We start from the raw sequence: 20879 nt of genomic DNA, 5'->3' as shown, positions 1-20879 counted from the left end.
TATTGGATGCACAAGATTGGTTAAAAACCCTAATTGGACAAGAATAAGCCTATGGATGATGAAAATGACCTAAATGTTAATCCAATGACACAAACACACCTAATGAATGCACAAGATTACTTAAAAACCATAATTGGACAAGAATAAGCCTAGGGAGGACGAAAATAACCTAAATGTTCATCTAATGACACAAACACACCTAATGGATTCACAAGATTGGTTAAGAACCCTAAATAGACTAGAATAAGCCTAGGGAGGACGAAAATAACCTAAATGTTCATCTAATGACACAAACACACCTATTGGATGCACAAGATTGGTTAAAAACCCTAATCAGACAAGAATAAGCCTAGGGAGGACGAAAATAACCTAAATGTTCATCTAATGACACAAACACACCTAATGGATTCACAAGATTGGTTAAAAACCCTAAATGGACTAGAATAACCTTAGGAGGACAAAAATGTTCTAAATGTTAATCGAATGACACAAACACACCTATTGGATGCACAAGATTGGTTAAAAACTCTAATTGGACTAGGAAAAAACTTAGGGAGGACGAAAATTTCCTAAATGTTAATCCAATGACATAAATGAACTTATTGGATGCACAAGATTGGTTAAAAACTCTAATTGGACTAGGAAAAAACTTAGGGAGGACGAAAATTTCCTAAATGTTAATCCAATGACACAAACACACCTATTGGATGCACAAGATTGGTTAAAAACTCTAATTGGACTAGAAAAAAGCATAGGGAGGACGAAAATTTCCTAAATGTTAATCCAATGAGACAAACACACATATTGGATGAACACGATTTGTTAAAAACCCTAATTGGACAAGAATAAGCCTAGGGAGGACGAAATTGAACTAAATGTTAATCCAATGACAAAAACACACCTAATGGATGAACAAGATTGGTTAAAAACCCTAAATGGACTAGAATAAGCCTTAGGAGGACGAAAATGATCTAAATGTTAATCCAATGACACAAATGAACTTATTGGATGCACAAGATTGGTTAAAAACCCTAATTGGACAAGAATAATCCTTGGGAGGACGAAAATGACCTAAATGTTAATCCAATGACACAAACACGCCTAATGGATGCACAAGATTGGTTAAAAACCCTAATCAGACAAGAATAAGCCTAGGGAGGACGAAAATTACCTAAATGTTCATCCAATGACACAAATACGCCTAATGGATGCACAAGATTGGTTAAAAACTCTAAATGGACTAGAATAAGCCTAGGGAGGACGAAAATGACCTAAATGTTAATCCAATGACACAAACACACCGAATGGTTGCACAAGATTAGTTAAAAATCCTAATTGGACAAGAATAGTCCTAGGGAGGACGAAAATGACCTAAATGTTAATCCAATGACACAAACACACCTACATTGACTAAGAACAAAATTTTACTAGAATAAACCTAGTTAAGACCAAAAAGACCAAAATCTTAACCCATTGAGACTAATGCATTTATTGGACGAACTACAATGCTAAAGAACCAAAATGGATTAAAATAAACCTATTAAAGACCATAATGTCAAGAATTTTAATCTATTGAGACTGACACACTTATTGGAAAAATTGCATTGGCTAAAAACAAAAATTGATTAGAATAAACTATTAAAGACCAAAATGACCAAAACATTTAATCCATTGAGATTTATGCACTTATTGGACGAAGTGCATTGTCTAAGAACTAAAATGGATTAGAAAAAACTTATTAAATACCAAAATGACAAAAATATCAATCTATTGAAATATATGAACTTGTTCGATGAACTACATTGATTAGGAACCCAAATGACATAGAATAAACCTTGTAAACACCAAAATGACCTTAAATCTTATCCAGTTATGACTTATGCACTTATTGGAAGAACAACATTTCCTAAGAACCAAAATGGATTAGAATAAACTTGTTTAAAACGAAAATGACCTAAAATTTTAATCCATTGAAACTAATGCGATGATTAGACAAACTACATTACCTAAGGAAACAAAATAGATTAGAATAAACCTTTTAAAGATCAAAATGACCAAAACTTTAATCCATTGACACTATCAGGAGAGAAAAGTTATGTAAGACCCTTAATTTTTAAATCTTAAATTATACGATTTTAGGGTATTTTGTGGGGAATTTCGTAGACTATTAGCCCAGTGTTGGTATTTAATGAGTTAAATGCCAAAAATATATTTTTGGAAATTAGATTAAAATTATTTGTCGGAGAATAATTTATTTACGTTACAAAGAATTTAATATTGGGCAGTTTTGTTAAAAATATATCGAGTTGATGAAAATTTTATTTGTCAATTGAGTTGCGACGAGAGTAGATATTTTTAACAAAAAGTGGTTTGGAAAGTGATGGATGAAATGGTAATTTTATAAAATATCTAGATATTTTTAGATATTTTATATATATATATATATAGAGAGAGAGAGAGAGAAAGAAAAGGAAAGGAAGGAAAAGGAGGGAATAAGAAAGGAAGGAGAAAGGGAGAAAGGAAAACTGAAAGAAAACAGAGAACGGAGGAAAACTTAATTTTCTTCCTCCCTGCCTCGCGACCCCATCTTCTTGTTCCATCTTTTTCTTTCATTTTCGTGGCTTCCTTTTGCTTCAAGAAAAGGAACCAAGGCTTGGTGGGTGAGAAGACAAGGATTTCTCAACTTCATTCTTCCTCTTTGATTCAAAAACGGAGAAAAACGGTGTTGGTATTTTCAAAACCGTCAAACGCAAACCTCCACTTTTCTTCTAGATCTAAGCTTCGTTTCGAGAAGAGATAAAAGGGAAAGTTGCTCACCTCCACGCTACGATGCTAGTGAACTAACTTTGGAAGCGACGTCGCGAGCGTGGATTTTATCGGAATTACTCGCGGTACCGTAGTCGCTCATTAAAGCTAACGTTAAGGTAAGGGATCCTTCCAAACTTTTAGTTTGCATTTAGGGACTTATTTGTGGTTGTGTGGAAAAGAAATTTGTTATGGTTGAAGTGTTGATTTGGGGAAAATGAATTTAATGCTTTTATGGGTGAAATTTTAGAGTTGGGTTTTGGTGATATTGATGAGTGTTTCATGGAAAAAGAATTTAACTCATTTATGTGTGGTTTTGAGGAAATGAAATTTGATGTGTTTGAGTGGTGGGTTGAGATAATTTTGTGGTTGTCGTGTTTGACGTGTCCATAATTAATATTTATAAATTTTGAGATGTGTTTGTGAGGGTTTTGTGGAAAAATGAATTGATGTGATTTGGTGTGAATTATGGATTGAATTTGAGAATATGTCTGAGTATGTTCTGTGTGGAATTTGAAAATCATTAGAGTTAAACGAGTATTAAAAATGGTGAATCTTTTAATATCTTTGTTTACTTAATGTTTGTTGTGAAAATCATTAGAGCTAAACGAGTATTAAAAATGAGGAATCTTTTAATATCTCTGTTTACTTAATGTTTGCTGTGAAAATCATTAGAGTTAAACGAGGATTAAAAATGAGAAATCTTTTAATATCTCTGTTTACTTAATGTTTGTAATGAAAATTGTTAGAGTTAAACGAGTATTAAAAATGGGGAATATTTTAATATCTATGTTTTACTTAATGATTGTCGTGAAATTTGTTAGAGTTAAACGAGTATTAAAAATGGGGAATCTTTTAATATCTATGTTTTATTTAATGATTGTCGTGAAATTTGTTAGAGTTAAATGAGTATTAAAAATAGGGAATCTTTTAATATATGCATTTACTCAACGATTGTCGTGGATAGAGTCAGAGTATGCTCATGCATTTGATAGTACATGGCGACCGGATGGGCCATGGTGATAGTGGTGACCGGATGGGCCACGAGATGATTCCATGTGATTTGTTGGTTCTGATAGGCGATACATTTACGATTTACGTTTTTAGTAAATCGTGCTGACCCGTGATAGGTGGCACCTCAGTAAATAGTACTTCGGCCTGTGATAGGCGGTACATTTACGATTTACGTTTTTAGTAAATCGTGCTGACCCGTGATAGGTAGCACCTCGATAAATAGTACTTCGGCCTGTGATAGGCGGTACATTTACGATTTACATTTTTAGTAAATCGTGCTGACCCGTGATAGGTGGCACCTCAGTAAATAGTACTTCGGCCTGTGATAGGCGATACATTTACGATTTACGTTTTTAGTAAATCGTGTTGACCCGTGATAGGTAGCACCTCGATAAATAGTACTTCGGCCTGTGATAGGCGGTACATTTACGATTTACATTTTTGGTAAATCATGCTAACCCGTGATAGGTGGCACCTCGGTAAATAGTACTTCGGCCTGTGATAGGCGGTACATTTACGACTTACGTTTTTAGTAAATCGTGCTGACCCGTGATAGGTGGCACCTCGGTAAATAGTACTTCAGCCTGTGATAGGCGGTACATTTACGATTTACGTTTTTAGTAAATCGTGCTGACCCGTGATATGTGGCACCTCGGTAAATAGTACTTCGGCCTGTGATAGGCGGTACATTTACGATTTACGTTTTAATAAATCGTGCTGACCCATGATAGGTAGCACCTCGGTAATTTAGTACTTCGGTCTGTGATAGGCGGTACAATTATGATTTACGGCCCTTCGAGGAGGGTTTTGGTTTGGAATTCCGAGTCCATGCATTTTGGCGTATACGCATTGTGTTAGGGTGCATGGCACACGAGTCGTGTTTGATTCAAGATTATGATTGAGTGTTTGAACTCAAGTTGTCATGGTGATTGTGTTATAATTGCCAAGTGTGGATGTTGTGGAATTGTGTGTATGTGTGATTGATTGCAAAACCATTTCGAAACTCAAGTTGTCGTAGTGGTTGTGCTATAATTGCTAAGTGTGTATGTTTTAAAATTGTGTGTAAGTGTTATTGATTGCAAAACCATTTCGAAACTCAAGTCGTCATGGTGATTGTGCTATAATTGCTAAGTGTGATTGTTTGAATTTATGTGTAAGTGTTGATTGATTTCGAAACCCTTTAAAAAGCTGAATTTTGTTGTTTTCCTGCTGTTGTTTGATGTGTATTCGATTACAGAAAGCTGTATTCGAATACAAACATGTTGTTTTTGCTACTGACTTACTGTGTAGTCGAATACAGAAGGTTGTATTCGAATACAGACATGCTGTTTTTGCTGTTGAATGCTGAAACAGCCTTGTATTCGAATATAGAGATGCTGTATTCGAATACAACAATGTTGTTTTGTTAAAAACTTCATTTTTCAACCTTGTTTATGCATGTTTGGCATATGGAAACCCTTTTAAGGTGCATGCTAAGTTGAAAGGTTATTTTGTGCATTTAAAAACTTAAATGTTATGTGTTAATTGTTAATTTCGGTTGGTGACCCTTTACAACTATTGTGGAAATCTGGGCTTTGCCCTCAGATGAGAACCAGGACCATCCTACCGGTTAGTACCATGTGGATGGGAATGTAGTTGGACACACCTGACTGGAGCTATGTGTGGAGGATCTTGCGTGGCGCGTGAAGATCATTCGGGATGTATAGTTTTTTGGTAGAATGATCAGATTAGGTTGATGTATAGGGACTAGACGTCTTTCTTTTTGGGTTGTGTTTATTTTCATTTGAAAAACTGTACCGATACTAATATTGTTTGTTTGACATTTTATTATGATGGGGTCCATGTACCACTTTTTGAAGTGTAAATACTTTGGATTCGTATTTCAAAAACTATCCCGCTGCTTGTAAATTATGTTGACTTATTTGTCGTTGTGTTACGACTTAAATATTTATCCAAAAGTATTTTCTTCTCTATCTCTTTGTTTTATGAATTTGTTTTGAAAAAAAAATACACTCGCACTGTTAAATATCGGGGTGTTACAAGTTACATTGAGATGTAATTTAACTATAAAAAAAAAAAAAAAAATACCAATGACTTTTGTTCCCACAATCTATTTGTTTACAACCATTTTTTCAAACAAGCAAGTTGAGTACCCCTACACATATTCAAAGAAGGACTCCTTTATCCTCTACGATTGGGTCAATTCATTGTTTTTCACTTCTAAACTTGTAATGAGCTATATAAAAAAAAGGGATAAATAGGCTCAAAAGGGCTTAAACAAAGTGATAATTGCAGGGTATGCTTATTTGGCAAGTAGCTTAACAGGAAACAAACGCCTAGACATCTCATTATATGCATGCAAACAAGAGTCAAGTTCTAGGGTAACTAGCAATTATGAGTGAGATCGCACACAAGAAAAACAAAATGGAAAAATGTATTCAATCCATTATAAGACTCAAAATCTCACAAAGGTTAATGACCTATCACATATGATACACAATTTATCGTTCTAATCCAACTAGTTATACCATGAATGCGGAGATACTATCCAATTCATGCCACAAACATTCAGTGAAATAACTCACAACATTTGCATCCCCTAAATCAATTGCGAAAGCATGCAAAACACATAAATTTATTATTTTTTACTTTTCTAAACAAACAATTAAAATCCTAAATGATACCCCTAAACTTATATTACACATTGTCCTCAATGAAAGTAACAAGTATAAAATAAGAGTTATGAAAGGTTACTCCATGTTTAAACTGCAATGTAAGTGGACTTTTCCAAGATGAGTTATTCTATGGTGGTATCATCAAGTACGAAACTCTCATGGAATAGCTTGAGGCGTTGCCCATTTACTTTGAAAACTTTATCGGTTTTTTCATTATTTATTTCTACTACACCATGAGGAAAAGTGTTAGTAAAAATAAAAGGGTCAATCCACTTGGATCGAAATTTTCCATCCATAATTTTCAAATGGGAGTTGAACAATAAAACTTTTTGACCAATGGAGAATTCTTTCATAGAAATCATCTTATCATGGATGTGTTTAGTTATCTCCTTATAGGTCTGGGAGTTCTAATGACTCTTCATCATATGCATATTTTTCATTGATTTTAGTCTTATTTATCTTTAATTATTAGTTAATTTAAGGAGTTATTTGATATATTTTGTTGATTTTAGTTCTTTGATTTAATGAAATATTTATTTTAATATTTCCTTGATTAAGTAGGGATTTTTCGGAGTTTTGTGTTGTTACTTTGATTTAGTGCAGTGCCGAATTTTGGTGAGAAATCAACATGACCTATGTAGAGTATTTCAGCCATATCTGGAGTTTTATATGTCCTATTGGAGTCAAACCAAGTTCAAATGAAAGCTAAGATCCATAGCTACAATTGTCCTGAAGACACCAGAACCAAATTCAGATTCAAAAGAGGAGACAAATGCAATATACGTTGGACAGCATATGTTGTGCGCCTGAAGCGCGCCAAACGCGCCTGAGGCGCGTTTCCAGCTGTTCAGCAATGACCAGGCGCGCCTGAAATGTGTTTTCTGCGCCTAGGGCACATTTCCAGACCAGCAACACTGTCTAAGCGCGCCTGGATCGCGTTTCCTGTGCCTAGGGCGCGCGACGTGCATCAACATTCATAAAAACACAATTTTTCACTGTTTTAGGGATCTTTTTAGATTCTTGGGAAGTTGGGAGACTTGTGCCCTAGCATAGAAACTCAAATACGGCCGTTTCTAACATCATTGGAGCAGTTTTATCAAGAATCATTCATGAATACTTCTTGTAATTCTTCTCTAATCTCTATCTTTTTTATCTCTGTCATGAGTAACTAAACCCTATTTGTTAGGGATGAGTGTAACAAGATGAAACCCTTATTTTTATGATTTGATTCCTAGTTATATGAATGATTTTATTGAATTATTTTTCTCATCTATGTGCTTAATGCTCTTTATTGTTTGATCAACATTAAAATGTTCTACGATTTGTATTTTAAAACGGAAGTGGAATTTACGAATGCTTGAGATGAGAAATTCATGAATTTGTAGTCTAGACATAGATGCAGGTCATGAAACCAATTAAATTAGTTGCAAAGCAATAATTTACAAGCGAATTTCTATACGGTAATGCTTAATTATGATCTTAAATCTACTAAGGAATTAGGGGTTACTTTGGAATTAAAGGTTCTGTCACTAAGACATTAGGGCAAGAATAATAAAGAGAATTCGATAATAATTCAATAAAGGAATTCAATAACTAGGATCAAATTAGACACCAAGGTTGGATTCAAAGTGAAACTCATCCCTGAAATTTTTCTCATTATAAAGGATCAATTTTATTATTGTTGTTAATTTCAAATATTATTTCAATCAATTTAGAAACGTTTTGTTCAATTTTAGTAATTAAATATAATTTGATAGTAAAACGCAATCCTTGAGTTCGACAATCGGTACTACCGTTTTAATTATTACTTGCAACGATTCAGTACACTTGTTGAAACGCTATCAAGTTCTCCTAGGCTTTTAGCCCAACCTCTTCATGTTGTTGCAATTGAAGCTTTCTCTTCAACCCTGCTTTCTCCATCTCAAGGTTACAACTCTTCACTTCCCAATAAGCACGGTAATCTATTTTCTGTGGAAGGTGGTATGCCTTGCAAAACACAAGACAATAAGGGGACATCCCTATTGGTGTTTTGTAGGTTGTTCTATGAGCCCAAAGTGCTCGTTCTTGCTGGAGACTCCAGTCCTTCTTGTTTGGTTGCACCATCTTTTCTAAAACTTGTTGTATTTCCCTATTTGAGATTTTAGCTTGCCTATTAGTTTGGGGGTGAAAAGGTGTACAAACTTTATTCAAAACCCCATACTTCCGAAGCAAATCTTCCATTGTGTAGTTGAAAAAATGAGTGCCTTCGTCACTTATGATGGCTTGGGGTAATCCAAACTTTCATAGAAAATTGTGACCAATGCACTCATTTTTGCAACCACACCATGGAAGATTTGCTTCGAAAGTATGAGGTTGTGTATAAAGTTTCTACACCTTATCACTCCCAAAATAATGGACAAGATAAAATCTCAAATAGGGAAATTACGCAAATTTTAGAAAAAAAATGTTGCAGCTAAACAGGAGGGACTAGAGTCGTCGGCTAGAAGAAGCTCTTTCGGCTCATGGAATAGCCTACAAAACACCAATAGAGATGTCCTCTTATAGACTTTTGTTTGTTAAGGCATGCCACCTCCCACTGGAAATAGAGCATTGTGCTTATTGGGCAGTCAAGAGTTGTAACATTGAGATGGAGAAAATAGGTTTGGAGAGAAAGCTTCAATTGCAACAACTTGAAGAGCTTAGACTAGAAGCCTATGACGACTATCGGATCTATAAGGAGAAAACTAAAAACTTCAATGATGAGATGATATTTAGGAAGGAATTCTTCATTGGCAAAAAAGTTTTATTGTTCAACCCTCGTTTGAAAATTATGGTTGGGAAAATTTGATCCAAGTGTCTAGGCCTTTTTGTTGTTACTGATACTTTTCCTCATGGTGTAGTAGAGAGCTACCCCGATACTTTTAGGAAGGAATTTTTAGGAAGGAATCCCGATAAAGTGTTCAAACTGAATGAGCAATGCCTCAAGCTATTCCAAGAGAGCTCTGTACTTGAAGATACCACCATAGAATAACTCTTCTTGGAAAGTCCACTTACACTGCAATTTGAACAAGGAGTTCCATTTTCTTACTTTTATTTCATACCTATTACTTTCATTTAGTACAATGTGTAATGTAAGTGTGGAATATAATTAGGATTTTAATACTTTGTTTTTGGATTACATTTTAAAAAAATTATAAAAAAAAAAATGTGTTTGCTTTTTATGCTTTTTCATCAGATTTTGGGGACGCAAATGTTGTGAGATATTTCACTGAAGGTTTCTGGTATGATTTGGATAGTACCTATGCTTTCTTAATACAGTAAGTTGCATTAGCACGCTATATTGTGTATCATCTATGATAAATCATTAACCTTTGTGAGATTTTTAGTCTTTTTGTGGATGGAATAGATTTTTCTATTTTCTTTTTCTAGTGTGTGTTTTCACTCATGATTTCTAGTTACGCTAGAACTTGACTTGACTTTTGTCCACATATATATATTGAAATGATCTAGGCATTTGTTTCTTGTTAAGCTATAGGCCAAATAAGCCTACCTTGCAATTATCCCTTTGTTTAAGCCATTTTGAGCCTATTTATCCCTTTATTTGTTATATAGCTCATTACAAGCCTAAAAGTGAAAAACAATGAATTGAACCAATCTTCAAGGATAAAGGAGTCCTTATTTAAATGTGTGAGGGCGCTGAACTTGTTTTTTTGGTTAGATTTGAGGTTTATTAAAAATAACAACAAAAACAAAAACAAAAAATTATTGTGAACAAAGAGAGTATGGGAATAAAAGTCATTGGTATTTTTTATATTTTTGTTGAGTTAAGTTACCTCTCAATGAAACTTTTTTTCTCTTGATCATTACTCCCTGATCCCCTTTTATTTTTAACCCTAATCCCCTTAGGATTATCTCATCCTTACCTTAGCCCCATTACAACCTTAATAAAGACCTTTCGATCATTATGTGCATGTGTTTCAAGTATAGATGTTAGAGGCTTGTCAAGCCTATGGCAGTGCTAGCTTTCATGATGTGCTTTGAGTGTAAATAGTTACCCAAACACTTGAGTGGTTGAGAGAATTTTATATCTTCTGAGGACTCTATCACTTAAGGTTTATTCTTTAGTTAATTTGCACTCTTGTTTGTTTTGGTTGTGATAAAAAGCTATTCATGATTGCCATATTCTTTGAAGCTTAAAAAAATTGCTCGCCACTTTGCATTCCTGAGAGTCTTTAGAAACGCATGCCCTGTTTTCCTCGGAGTGGAAAAGCTTAAGCATGGGAGAAATTTGATCCATTGTCACACACGGGTCAAATACAAGTAATAAAAACGTAGTGTAAAGGCAACAATTCAAGTCATCTCGAATTTTGAATCAATGAAAACAAAAAGGGGGTTTTGAATTTAGGTTCAATAGATTGAGGAAATGAATTAAAGTCACATATATTGAAATGACAAATCCACTAGTTCGGGAATTTCAGACCTATCACATATTCTATCAATGGGTTCAATTTCTAAATTGTGACTCTATTCTTATTTGAGTATAGAATTGATTAAGCAAACATAAATAAATCCTATGTGAATTTTGTTTCTTTGACGGGATTAAACATCACAATCATTGATGGATAATAGTTAAAATCAAGCGTCGAAAAACTACAATTGATTAGATTAGAAACCGAATTTTGTCAAACTAAATTTATCAATCCTATTGAAATTCGAATTAAGAAATCAGAATAACAATGTAGTCGAATGAAAAGGAATAGAATCATCAATGTGAAATTAACATTATAAAATAAACCTCAAGGTCTTCATGAAATTCTGAAACAGTGGATTAATCTTGAATTTAGCCTTCCATAAAAATAAAGTCTCTATCGTATGTGAGTCCAAAAAATAGAATAGCTCAACCTTAACTAAAAATATATAGTACTCGTTTAAGGCTTTAAAAAAGTGGCCCGATACTAAAAAAAATTACAAAAAGTTCAAATCACGTAATCAACAGTTTAGACCCAATAAAGTTCCGATTTGGGCTTTTGCTCCAACATAAAATTGTAAATATGACTTTTAGCTTTCCAACGCCTGCTTGAATGTGTTAATTCGACATCTAGAGCTCAAGTTATGTGCCCAAAAGCATTGATCAGTGGGGTATCCCAAGGAAACCAAGGGATACTACTACATTCCTTCAAAGGGAAAAACTTTTGTCACTTGAGTTGGAGTATTCTTGGTAAGGGAATTTATTTCATAAGGAATCAGTGGGAGGAGAGTAAAACCTGAAGAAGTTCAAGATTAAGAGAATGGCAACACACTTATGGAAGAACAAGAAAAGCCTACACAAGATGTTGTGATAGAACAACCTGTTCAAGTGACACAAGACTAGCGTTGGTCAAAAAGGATATATCACCAACCTAAGAGATATGTGTATCTTATAATTAAACAAGGTTATGTATTGCTCATGGATCAAGATGAGCTTGTGACTTACCAAGAGGCCATGTAAATTGAAATGGATTCCATGTACACTAACGAGGTATGGACCTTGGTAGAGCCGCCTAAAGATGTTAACCCATAAGGTGCAAGTGGGTCTTCAAAAAGAAGATTAACAAGGAAGGAAAGGTATATACCTATAAAGCACGACTGATTGCTAAGGGATTCAAGAAAATTCATGGTGTAGTCTATGATGAAACCTTTTCTCTAGTTGCAATGCTTAATTCTACTCAGATTTTACTAGTCATCGCTGCATACCATGACTATGAAACATGGAAAATGGATATCAAGACTACTTTCTTAATGGAAATCTCCTTGAGGATATTTACATGAAACAACCTGAAGGCTTTGACACTCTATATGATGCCAAAATGATATGCAAGTAAAAACGATCAATCTATGGATTGAAGCAAGCTTCCAGAACCTGAAATCTTCGTTTTGATGAAACTGTAAAGCAATTGAGATTCATTAAAAATGAAGATGAACCTTGTGTTTACAAGATGGTTATTGGGAGCACAGGTGTATTCTCGGTGTTATATGTGGATGACATAATGCTCATCGGAAACGATATCCCAAATTTACAAAAAAGTTAAGACTTGGTTAGGGAATTGTTTCTCAGTAAAAAACTTATGTGAATTTACCTATATATTAAGGATCAAGATCTATAGAGATAGATCAAACAGATTGCTTGGCCTAAGTTAGAGTACATACATAAACAAGGTTCTAAGACGCTTTAACATGCATGACTCAAAGAAAGGATTTTTGCCTATGGCGCAAGGCGTGTGTCTATCAAGGGCACAATCCCCTTAAACTAAGGAAGAAAGGGATCACATGAACAACATTCCATATATGTTTGCAATATGATATACCATGTACACCAAATTGTGTACTCGACCAAATGTCTTGTATACATTGAGCACAACAAACAGGTACCAATCTAATCTTGGTGATGGTCACTAGGTTGCTGTCAAAAACATCCTTAAGTAGTTGAGAATAACTAAGGAGTCGTTTTTGGTATATGAAGGTCGAGAAGAGATCATTATAATAGATTACATTGATGTTAGCTTCAAGACAAATAAAGATGACTTTAGATCACAATATGGTTATGTATTTTGCCTAAATTGTTGTGTTGTGAACTAAAAGAGTTTAAAGCATGGATGTTGAGTATATTGTTGTTTCCAATGTAGAAAAGGAGGTTGTTTAGATCAAAAAGTTCATTATTGGACTTGGTATAGTTCCTAGCATTGGGGCCCCTTTGATCTCTATTGTGATAATAATGGTGTCATCACACAAGTTAAGGAACCTAGATCTCACCAGTGGTCCAAGCATATACTTAGGTGTTATCATCTCATTAAAGATATAATCGATAGAGGAAAAGGCCGTAGAGTATCGACACTTGAAAATGTCGTTGACTCACTCACCAAACCTCTTATTCTGCAAAAGCATGATGATCATACTAGATTTATGCATATTAGGTACATGCCTAATTGGCTCTAGTGTTAGTGGGAGATTCTTTGTTTTAGCCATAGAGGGCAATGTTTTACTTTTGAATTTATAACTTGTATCATGTTTTTTTATGTGTGTTCTAATAAGACATCGAGTGCACGACTCAATTTTGAGATGCTATAGAACTTCACTCTCAAACATCTGCAGTCAAATAATGTTATAGATGGCGATAATAATACAATCGAAACAATTTGTATGTGTCGTTTGATAACCCTATCTCACAAGTTATGGATATGAGATATCAAGTCACAACATAGGTATACATTAGGATGAATGTATACTAGATTGACCCACCATGAGAATATTGCATATTGTGTTTTGTAATTTTCATAAGTTATTTGCATAATGATTATGGTGTACGTCACACTTACACCTAAAACTAAAATTATCCCTATACGGTAATTTGATTGTTTTAGTGTCGTGAAACATTAACTGTAATAAGACAACTATAAAGTCAATTAACTAGAAATTCATGAGTCATGCTGAGGGACATGAGGGGCCTAGATGGGATTTGCCCCTCCCACATAACGAGACTAATATATGTGGGACCCTTGATATAGTATGATTGTTAAATGCATGTCATGTTGAGATAAAGTCGATATGGAATATTGATTGTTGTAAAGTATATTCGAGTATGAGGGAATGAGATATTGAACTATACAAGGGTGACACATTATATGCTTTGAGTTTTATTTAGATATGAGGGAAAAGGGGAGATTATACACATGATCATTATCGCGGAAAGGTTATGTCAAATCACAAGACATTCTCGTTACTTGGGTGGTAGTGATGTGTTGTTAGATACTACTCGTTGTTTATAATATTAAATTTATTATTTAATATTATTACAAACGTTACAGGAACATATTGGGTCGCACACAGAAGAACAAATTAATGAGGGGTTAAAAACATTAATAAGTAAGACTTATTAATTCAGTGGGGCGATCTTACGATGCATCGACATGAATTAAGTGAAACGCAGAACACCATAAGCTATGGTTTGTTGTTTAAGTGAAACATGGAATACCTTAAGCTACAGTGTGCTTGATCGGTATAAGGTCTATAAATTGAACTCTTTTAAAGAATTGCAAGTGTGAAATCTGAGAACATTAAAAACCCTAGTCATCCAAAACCCTGACTGCCCTCATCAGTCTCATTCATCAGCTAGCACTTAAATTGAGGTTGTTCCAATGGAGGTTTGTTCATGTGGACTACGTAGAGACGTTGTTGATAGAGTAATGTTTGTGATTGTTATCATCATCAGAGTTTTATCACCCTACAAGATGTAATCTTTTAAACCTTGATTCATGAGCAATCATAAAAATCCATGGAAGAAAATTATATTTTTAATCAGTTGCATTTATCTATTTTCATGGCGATTTTCCTTCAATATAAAATATTCACATTATTGAATTAGTCATGAGACTTTTGAATTTTATCTGTCCCAATAAATTCCTCTTTTTATGTTTTCAGACTCATACCTAAACCACCATTTTCGAATTCTCATTCGCCACCACCCACTTGAATCACATTGTCAAATTAAACTCAAGCTTTTTATTTAAATGTTGTGGGGATGTTTTTCTTTTATTTGTCGACAATGAACCGAAGAAAATTCTGCCATTAATTTTCTCTCTTATTGATAAGATCACACCCATTTGCTGATGTTGATTATCTAACACCAACCAGTTTCCCTCTCATTGGCTGTGGTTTATTGTTCTTCACCATTTCCCATAGATCTAGTACCAGCGTCCTCTAAATGTTGATTGCCACCTCACAGATCTGGCACGTTGCAAGTTGCAACCTCATGCCGTTGACTCCTCGTCACTCCCATTTCTACCTCTTTTCGTGTTTTTTTTAGTGTTTCATCCTCTTTTGCTAGTTTGCAGAAAATGCATGGAGGTTCCAACTTCCATCAATTAATATTGAAATAAATTTAAGAACTAAGAAATAATCATTATTGTTGTTACAATCTTACAATTAAGTGAGATTATTAGTTTCTACCACTTTATTAGTGTTTAATGCAATATTTTAGAGCACCTATTGTACAAGTTAACTCTACCAATTTTAGAGTACCTTAGTTCTTGTGTAATATTTGGTGCGAATGAAGAACACATTTTCTTAAAATACTGAATGAAGAAAAATACTTTTAGAAAGGAAAGGAAATGAAAAGTTAGGACAACTATTTGCTGTCAAAACTAAGAATCATATGACTAATTTTAAAGAAAGTGTTGAGGTATCTTTAATGAACTAAATATAGCTAGACAGACACGTTAGAAGTGATAGGCTATTTCAATCTTAACTTTATTATCTGTTTTGATTTTATGATGGTCTGTGGAGCTTTTTCATGGAGAACTATTAACCAAACCTTAGTTGCTACTTTTACTATAGAAGTACAAGCTTCTCTCTTGTTTTGAGGCTACCTCTCATGTTTATTTTGGGCTTAAAATCATGGGTTGATCTATTTTAGGCCTTTGAGAATTTTCTACAATAACTTTGTTGCTGTCTTCATGACTAAGAACAATAAAAATAGAAATCAAAGCAAACATATTGACATTAAGTACATAATCATTAGAGAAATAACTAAAGATAAAATAATGGTCGTTGAGCATTATTAGCACTAATTTGATGATCGCCGATCCATTGACTAAGGGTGTGCAACCAATGAAATTCAAGGATCATGTAGACATGTAAAATAGGACTTGGTTCCACCCTATAATTGTACACATATAGTTTATTAATAATTCTCTTACATATTGATGTTTTCTCACATTCATGTGCATTTTAGTCTTTGAGAAAATATATTTTATTTTGAACCAAGAATAAATATTTGCCATTAAGCGCTATTGTCACATTTAGTATGATATTTGGGAAACTAAATATGTATTAAGACATAGATGATAATACTCAATATAAAAAGAACTATCACTATGGTTCACATGTTCATTTTTTAAGGAAATTTCACAATTGACTCTTTTGGTTAATATGTTTATCATTTGGATCAAGTCGATGAGTGTAATAATATGATCATAAAACTTATACTAAGAGATGCAAATTATTGAAAATCCCACTTAATGGAAGTGATTCAAAAGTTATACAAATGAAATGTCATAACTTTCATTAACATTATAGGCAGTGTATTAAACCCAATATTAGTCGCACTAGTTAGTCTAATTAGTTAGTTAGATTTTTAGTTGTTAGTTAAACTAATTAGTTAGTTACACTAGTTCTTTGTTCTAATTAGCTATATAAGTCTTATGGTACCTCTGCATGTAACAAAATTCTTTCATTATTTAATATATTTTTTTTTTATTTTTTCCTCATTTATGATTTCCATCAAGAATTGTAATATGGTATTAGAGATATAATTATTCTGCAACTTTTTTTTTCAATATTTTCTTGAAGAAATTGTCATTGAAGCTTAATTGATTTATCTTACCTTTTCTCATTTGATTCTTAATAATTTATCCATATCTTCCTGTTCTCTCTCCAATCAAAATCTACCATCGGTATCTAAAACTAGCAGAATTTGTGAAACTCGAAGACTCAAAGATAACAAGAAACGCTTTGTCAAGAAGAATCTACAACACGTCTTTTTCTCAATGCTCACCACAAACATAGTCATCACTCATAATCATCCATCTTCATTCAACACATATTTGCTTGTTTGTGTTGATCAAAAGAGAGTAAAAGACATAAACACGAATCACATGACTCATTTTGGGTAATATCATCAATGGTTCCTGTTGGGAAAAAACCAGAGATAATTAAAGATAACTATCTCAATAATGCGGAATATTTTTCTCCCACTTGTGCAGATAAATTGCCAAACAGAAAATACAATTCCAGAGCAAAAATAATTGGCAGAAATTAAATATAAGACAAACGCAATTTTTAACGTGGAAAACTTCCCTCAAATTGAGAGAATAAAAACCACGGGACCTAATCCAGTAAAACTTCCACTATAATAATTAATGGATGCATCAGAGTCTTCTTAATAACAATAGGGAACATCAATCAACAATACCAACCTTATAACAACCTTCCACTAAAGTGGGTATGCCAAAGTTACTCTTAGAGAAGATAAAACTACTCAAACTGTATATTAAAATAACAAACTCAGTGGTAGAAATAACATACTAAATTTGTAGATCAAACGGAGCAAGTTTGCTACACACTTGTTACCACCGCCGGAACCAAACCCTTATTTTTCTTCTCTGACAGTCGTTCTCTTTCATTCTTCTAATTCTTAGGATTTCTAAATCCCTTTTATTTCCTTCACGTGGGCCTAGCCCAATAATACCCTTTTTTTCTTTCTTTTTTTTTCCAATAATAATAATACTAATACTAATAAAACTAGTGGGTTCCACTTGGGGAGTGAACTCACCCAACAAATTTCCCCCTCACAACTCAAGTGGGAAATCACTGTTCAACCATGTCAGCTTTCTTTCTACAACATATCATCTTTGACACATGCAAGGTCTTCGTCATCATATTTGAACCATTCTCATCAGTATGAATCTTCTCAATTAAAAATGACTTATTTCCAGTGCATCTCGTATCCAATGATACTGCACTTCAATATGCTTCGACTTTGCATGAAAAGTTAAATTCTTGCTGAGATGGATCACACTCTGACTGTCACAGAATAACACAAACTTATCTTGCTTGAGGCCTAACTCATGTAGGAATTTCTTCATCCACAAGAGTTCTTTGGAAGCTTCAGTTGTTGCAATGTACTCAGCTTCAGTAGTGGACAAAGCAACACACTTTTGTAGTCTTGATTGCCAAGACACAACTCCCCCTGCAAAAGTCATCATATAACCAGAAGTAGATTTTCGAGAATCAAGATCACCTGCCTTATCTGCATATGTGTAGCCATCCAACACAGGTTCATCACCTCCATAGCTTAAACACACTTTGGAAGTGCCTCTGAGGTATTTGAGAATCCACTTCACTGCTTGCCAATGATCTTTACCAGGATTAGAGAGAAATCGACTAACAACTCCAACTGCATGAGAAATATTTGGTCTTGTGCATACCATAGCATACATCAAACTACCAAATGCGGATGCATAAGGAACCTTCTGCCTCTCTTCTTTGTCTTTCTCACTTGTAGGACATTTATCAGAATTCAATTTAAAATGAGTAGCAAGTGGAGTACTAACATGTTTGCAATTGCTCATGTTAAACCTCTCTAACACCTTCTCAATATAATTGTGTTGAGACAACCACAATTTATTATTCTTCATGTCACAAGTAATTCTCATACCTAAATTTGCTTTGCAGGACCTAAGTCTTTCATTGCAAAAGACTTGTTCAAATCTTTCTTTAAAGATTGAATCTTCTTAGTGTCATGATCAACAATCAACATGTCATCCACATATAATAAGAGAATAATATAATCACCATCAGAGAATTTCTTGATAAACACAAAATGGTCAGAAGTAGTTTTACCATACCCATGTTTCTCCATAAAAGAATCAAATTTCTTGTACCATTGTCGAGGTGCTTGTTTGAGCCCATACAAACTTTTCTTCAATTTACACACAAGTTGCTCTTTACCTTTGACTTCGAAACCCTCTAGTTGCTCCATATAGATCTCTTCCTCCAAATCACCATGAAAGAATGCAGTTTTCACATCATGTTGTTCAACTTCTAGGTTCAAACTAGCTGTTAACCCAAGCACAACTCGGATAGAGGATATCTTCACCACGGGTGAAAAAATTTCATCAAAGTCAATACCTTTTCTCTGATTAAAATATTTCACAACCAATCTTGCTTTGTATCTTGGTTGAGAACTATTCTCTTCTGCCTTTATCTTGTATACCCATTTGTTCTTGAGTGTTTTTCTACCATTAGGCAACTTTACCAAATCAAATGTGTGATTCTCATGCAAGGAATTCATCTCTTCTTGCATGGCTTTTAACCATTTTTCTTTATCAACATTTGTAGTAGCTTCTTGATAATACTCTGGCTCTCCACTATCAGTGATCATCACATACTCATGTGGAGGATACTTTGAGAAGGTTGAAGTTCTCTAGTAGATCTTCTCAACTCAAACTCGATTGGTGGCTTAACTAGAACCTGCTCATCATGGTGAGGCACATGATCATCAGTTACATTCTCATCATCTACTTGTAATCTCCCCCATCAACAAAGGTTTCTGCAGGGGGCTTAGGAGCAAAATTTTCAATGTAACTTCTAGAATTTGATTTCTGTTTTTCAGTTTTATCAAAATCTCCAATAGTCTGGTCTTCAAGAAATATCACATCTCGGCTTCTGATAATTTTCTTATCAACCGGATCCCACAATCTATAACAAAATTCTTCATCACCATAACCGAAGAATATACACTGTTTCGATTTACTATCAAGCTTGGACCTCTCATCTCTTGGAACGTGAACAAAACATCTGCAACAAAAAACTCTCAAATGACTGTAAGAGACATCTTTCCTTGTCCACACTCTATTTGGAACATCACCATCAAGTGGAATAGAAGGAGAAAGATTGATCAAATCCAATGCAGTTTTCATTGCTTCACCCCAAAAGGATTTCGATAATTTTGCATGAGAGAGCATACATCTGATTCTGTCATTAATCGTACGATTCATTCTCTCTGCAACACCATTATGCCGAGGTGTCTTTGGAACTATTTTCTCAAACCTGATTCCATGTTCTCTACAATACTCTTCAAATGGACCTCTGTGTTCGCCACCGTTATCTGATCGAACACATTTCAATTTCCTTCCCTTTTCTCTTTCAACACTTGCATGAAAATGCTTGAAGACTCCAAATACCTGGTCTTTAGATTTCAAAGGAAATGCCCACACTTTTCTAGAGTGGTCGTCAATAAAAGTAACAAAATATGATGCACCACCAAGAGATTTACTATCCATCATACAAACATCAGTATAAACTAAATCAAGAATATTTTGCCTCCTATGAGGACCAGTATTATGAAAAGAAACTCTATGTTGTTTTCCAGCAAAACAATGAGTGCAAGTTTTTATAGACATACCTATCATAGGAAGAAAGTTTTTCTTCGCAAGTATGTTGAGTTTTCTCACTCAAGTGACTGATGCGCATATGCCATAAATCAGAAGATGCATCTTCAATTGCATTTTCACTTCTTCTTTGCATAACTTCGTAGGCATCCTATAGAGAGAAGTGGAACTTTGCTCCTTTGCAACCACTAGGGACCCTTTGGTGATTTTACATATACCACCACCACCAAAGTAAGTGTGATAACCCTCAATATCCAAGGCTTTCACCAAAATCAAATTGAGACGAATATTAAGTACATGTCTAACATTCTTCAATTGAAGCTTGCAACCAATCCCAGTTTCAACCCAAACATCTTTCATACCGGTAATTTTACATACTCCTTCATCTCCCATTTTTACCATGCCAAAATCACCAGCACTG

The sequence above is a fragment of the Cicer arietinum genome, chromosome 6 (genome assembly GCF_000331145.2).
Source record: "Cicer arietinum cultivar CDC Frontier isolate Library 1 chromosome 6, Cicar.CDCFrontier_v2.0, whole genome shotgun sequence".
Lineage (NCBI taxonomy): Eukaryota > Viridiplantae > Streptophyta > Magnoliopsida > Fabales > Fabaceae > Cicer > Cicer arietinum.
The sequence above is the reverse complement of the archived record's forward strand: the minus strand, read 5'-3'. Positions refer to the sequence as shown.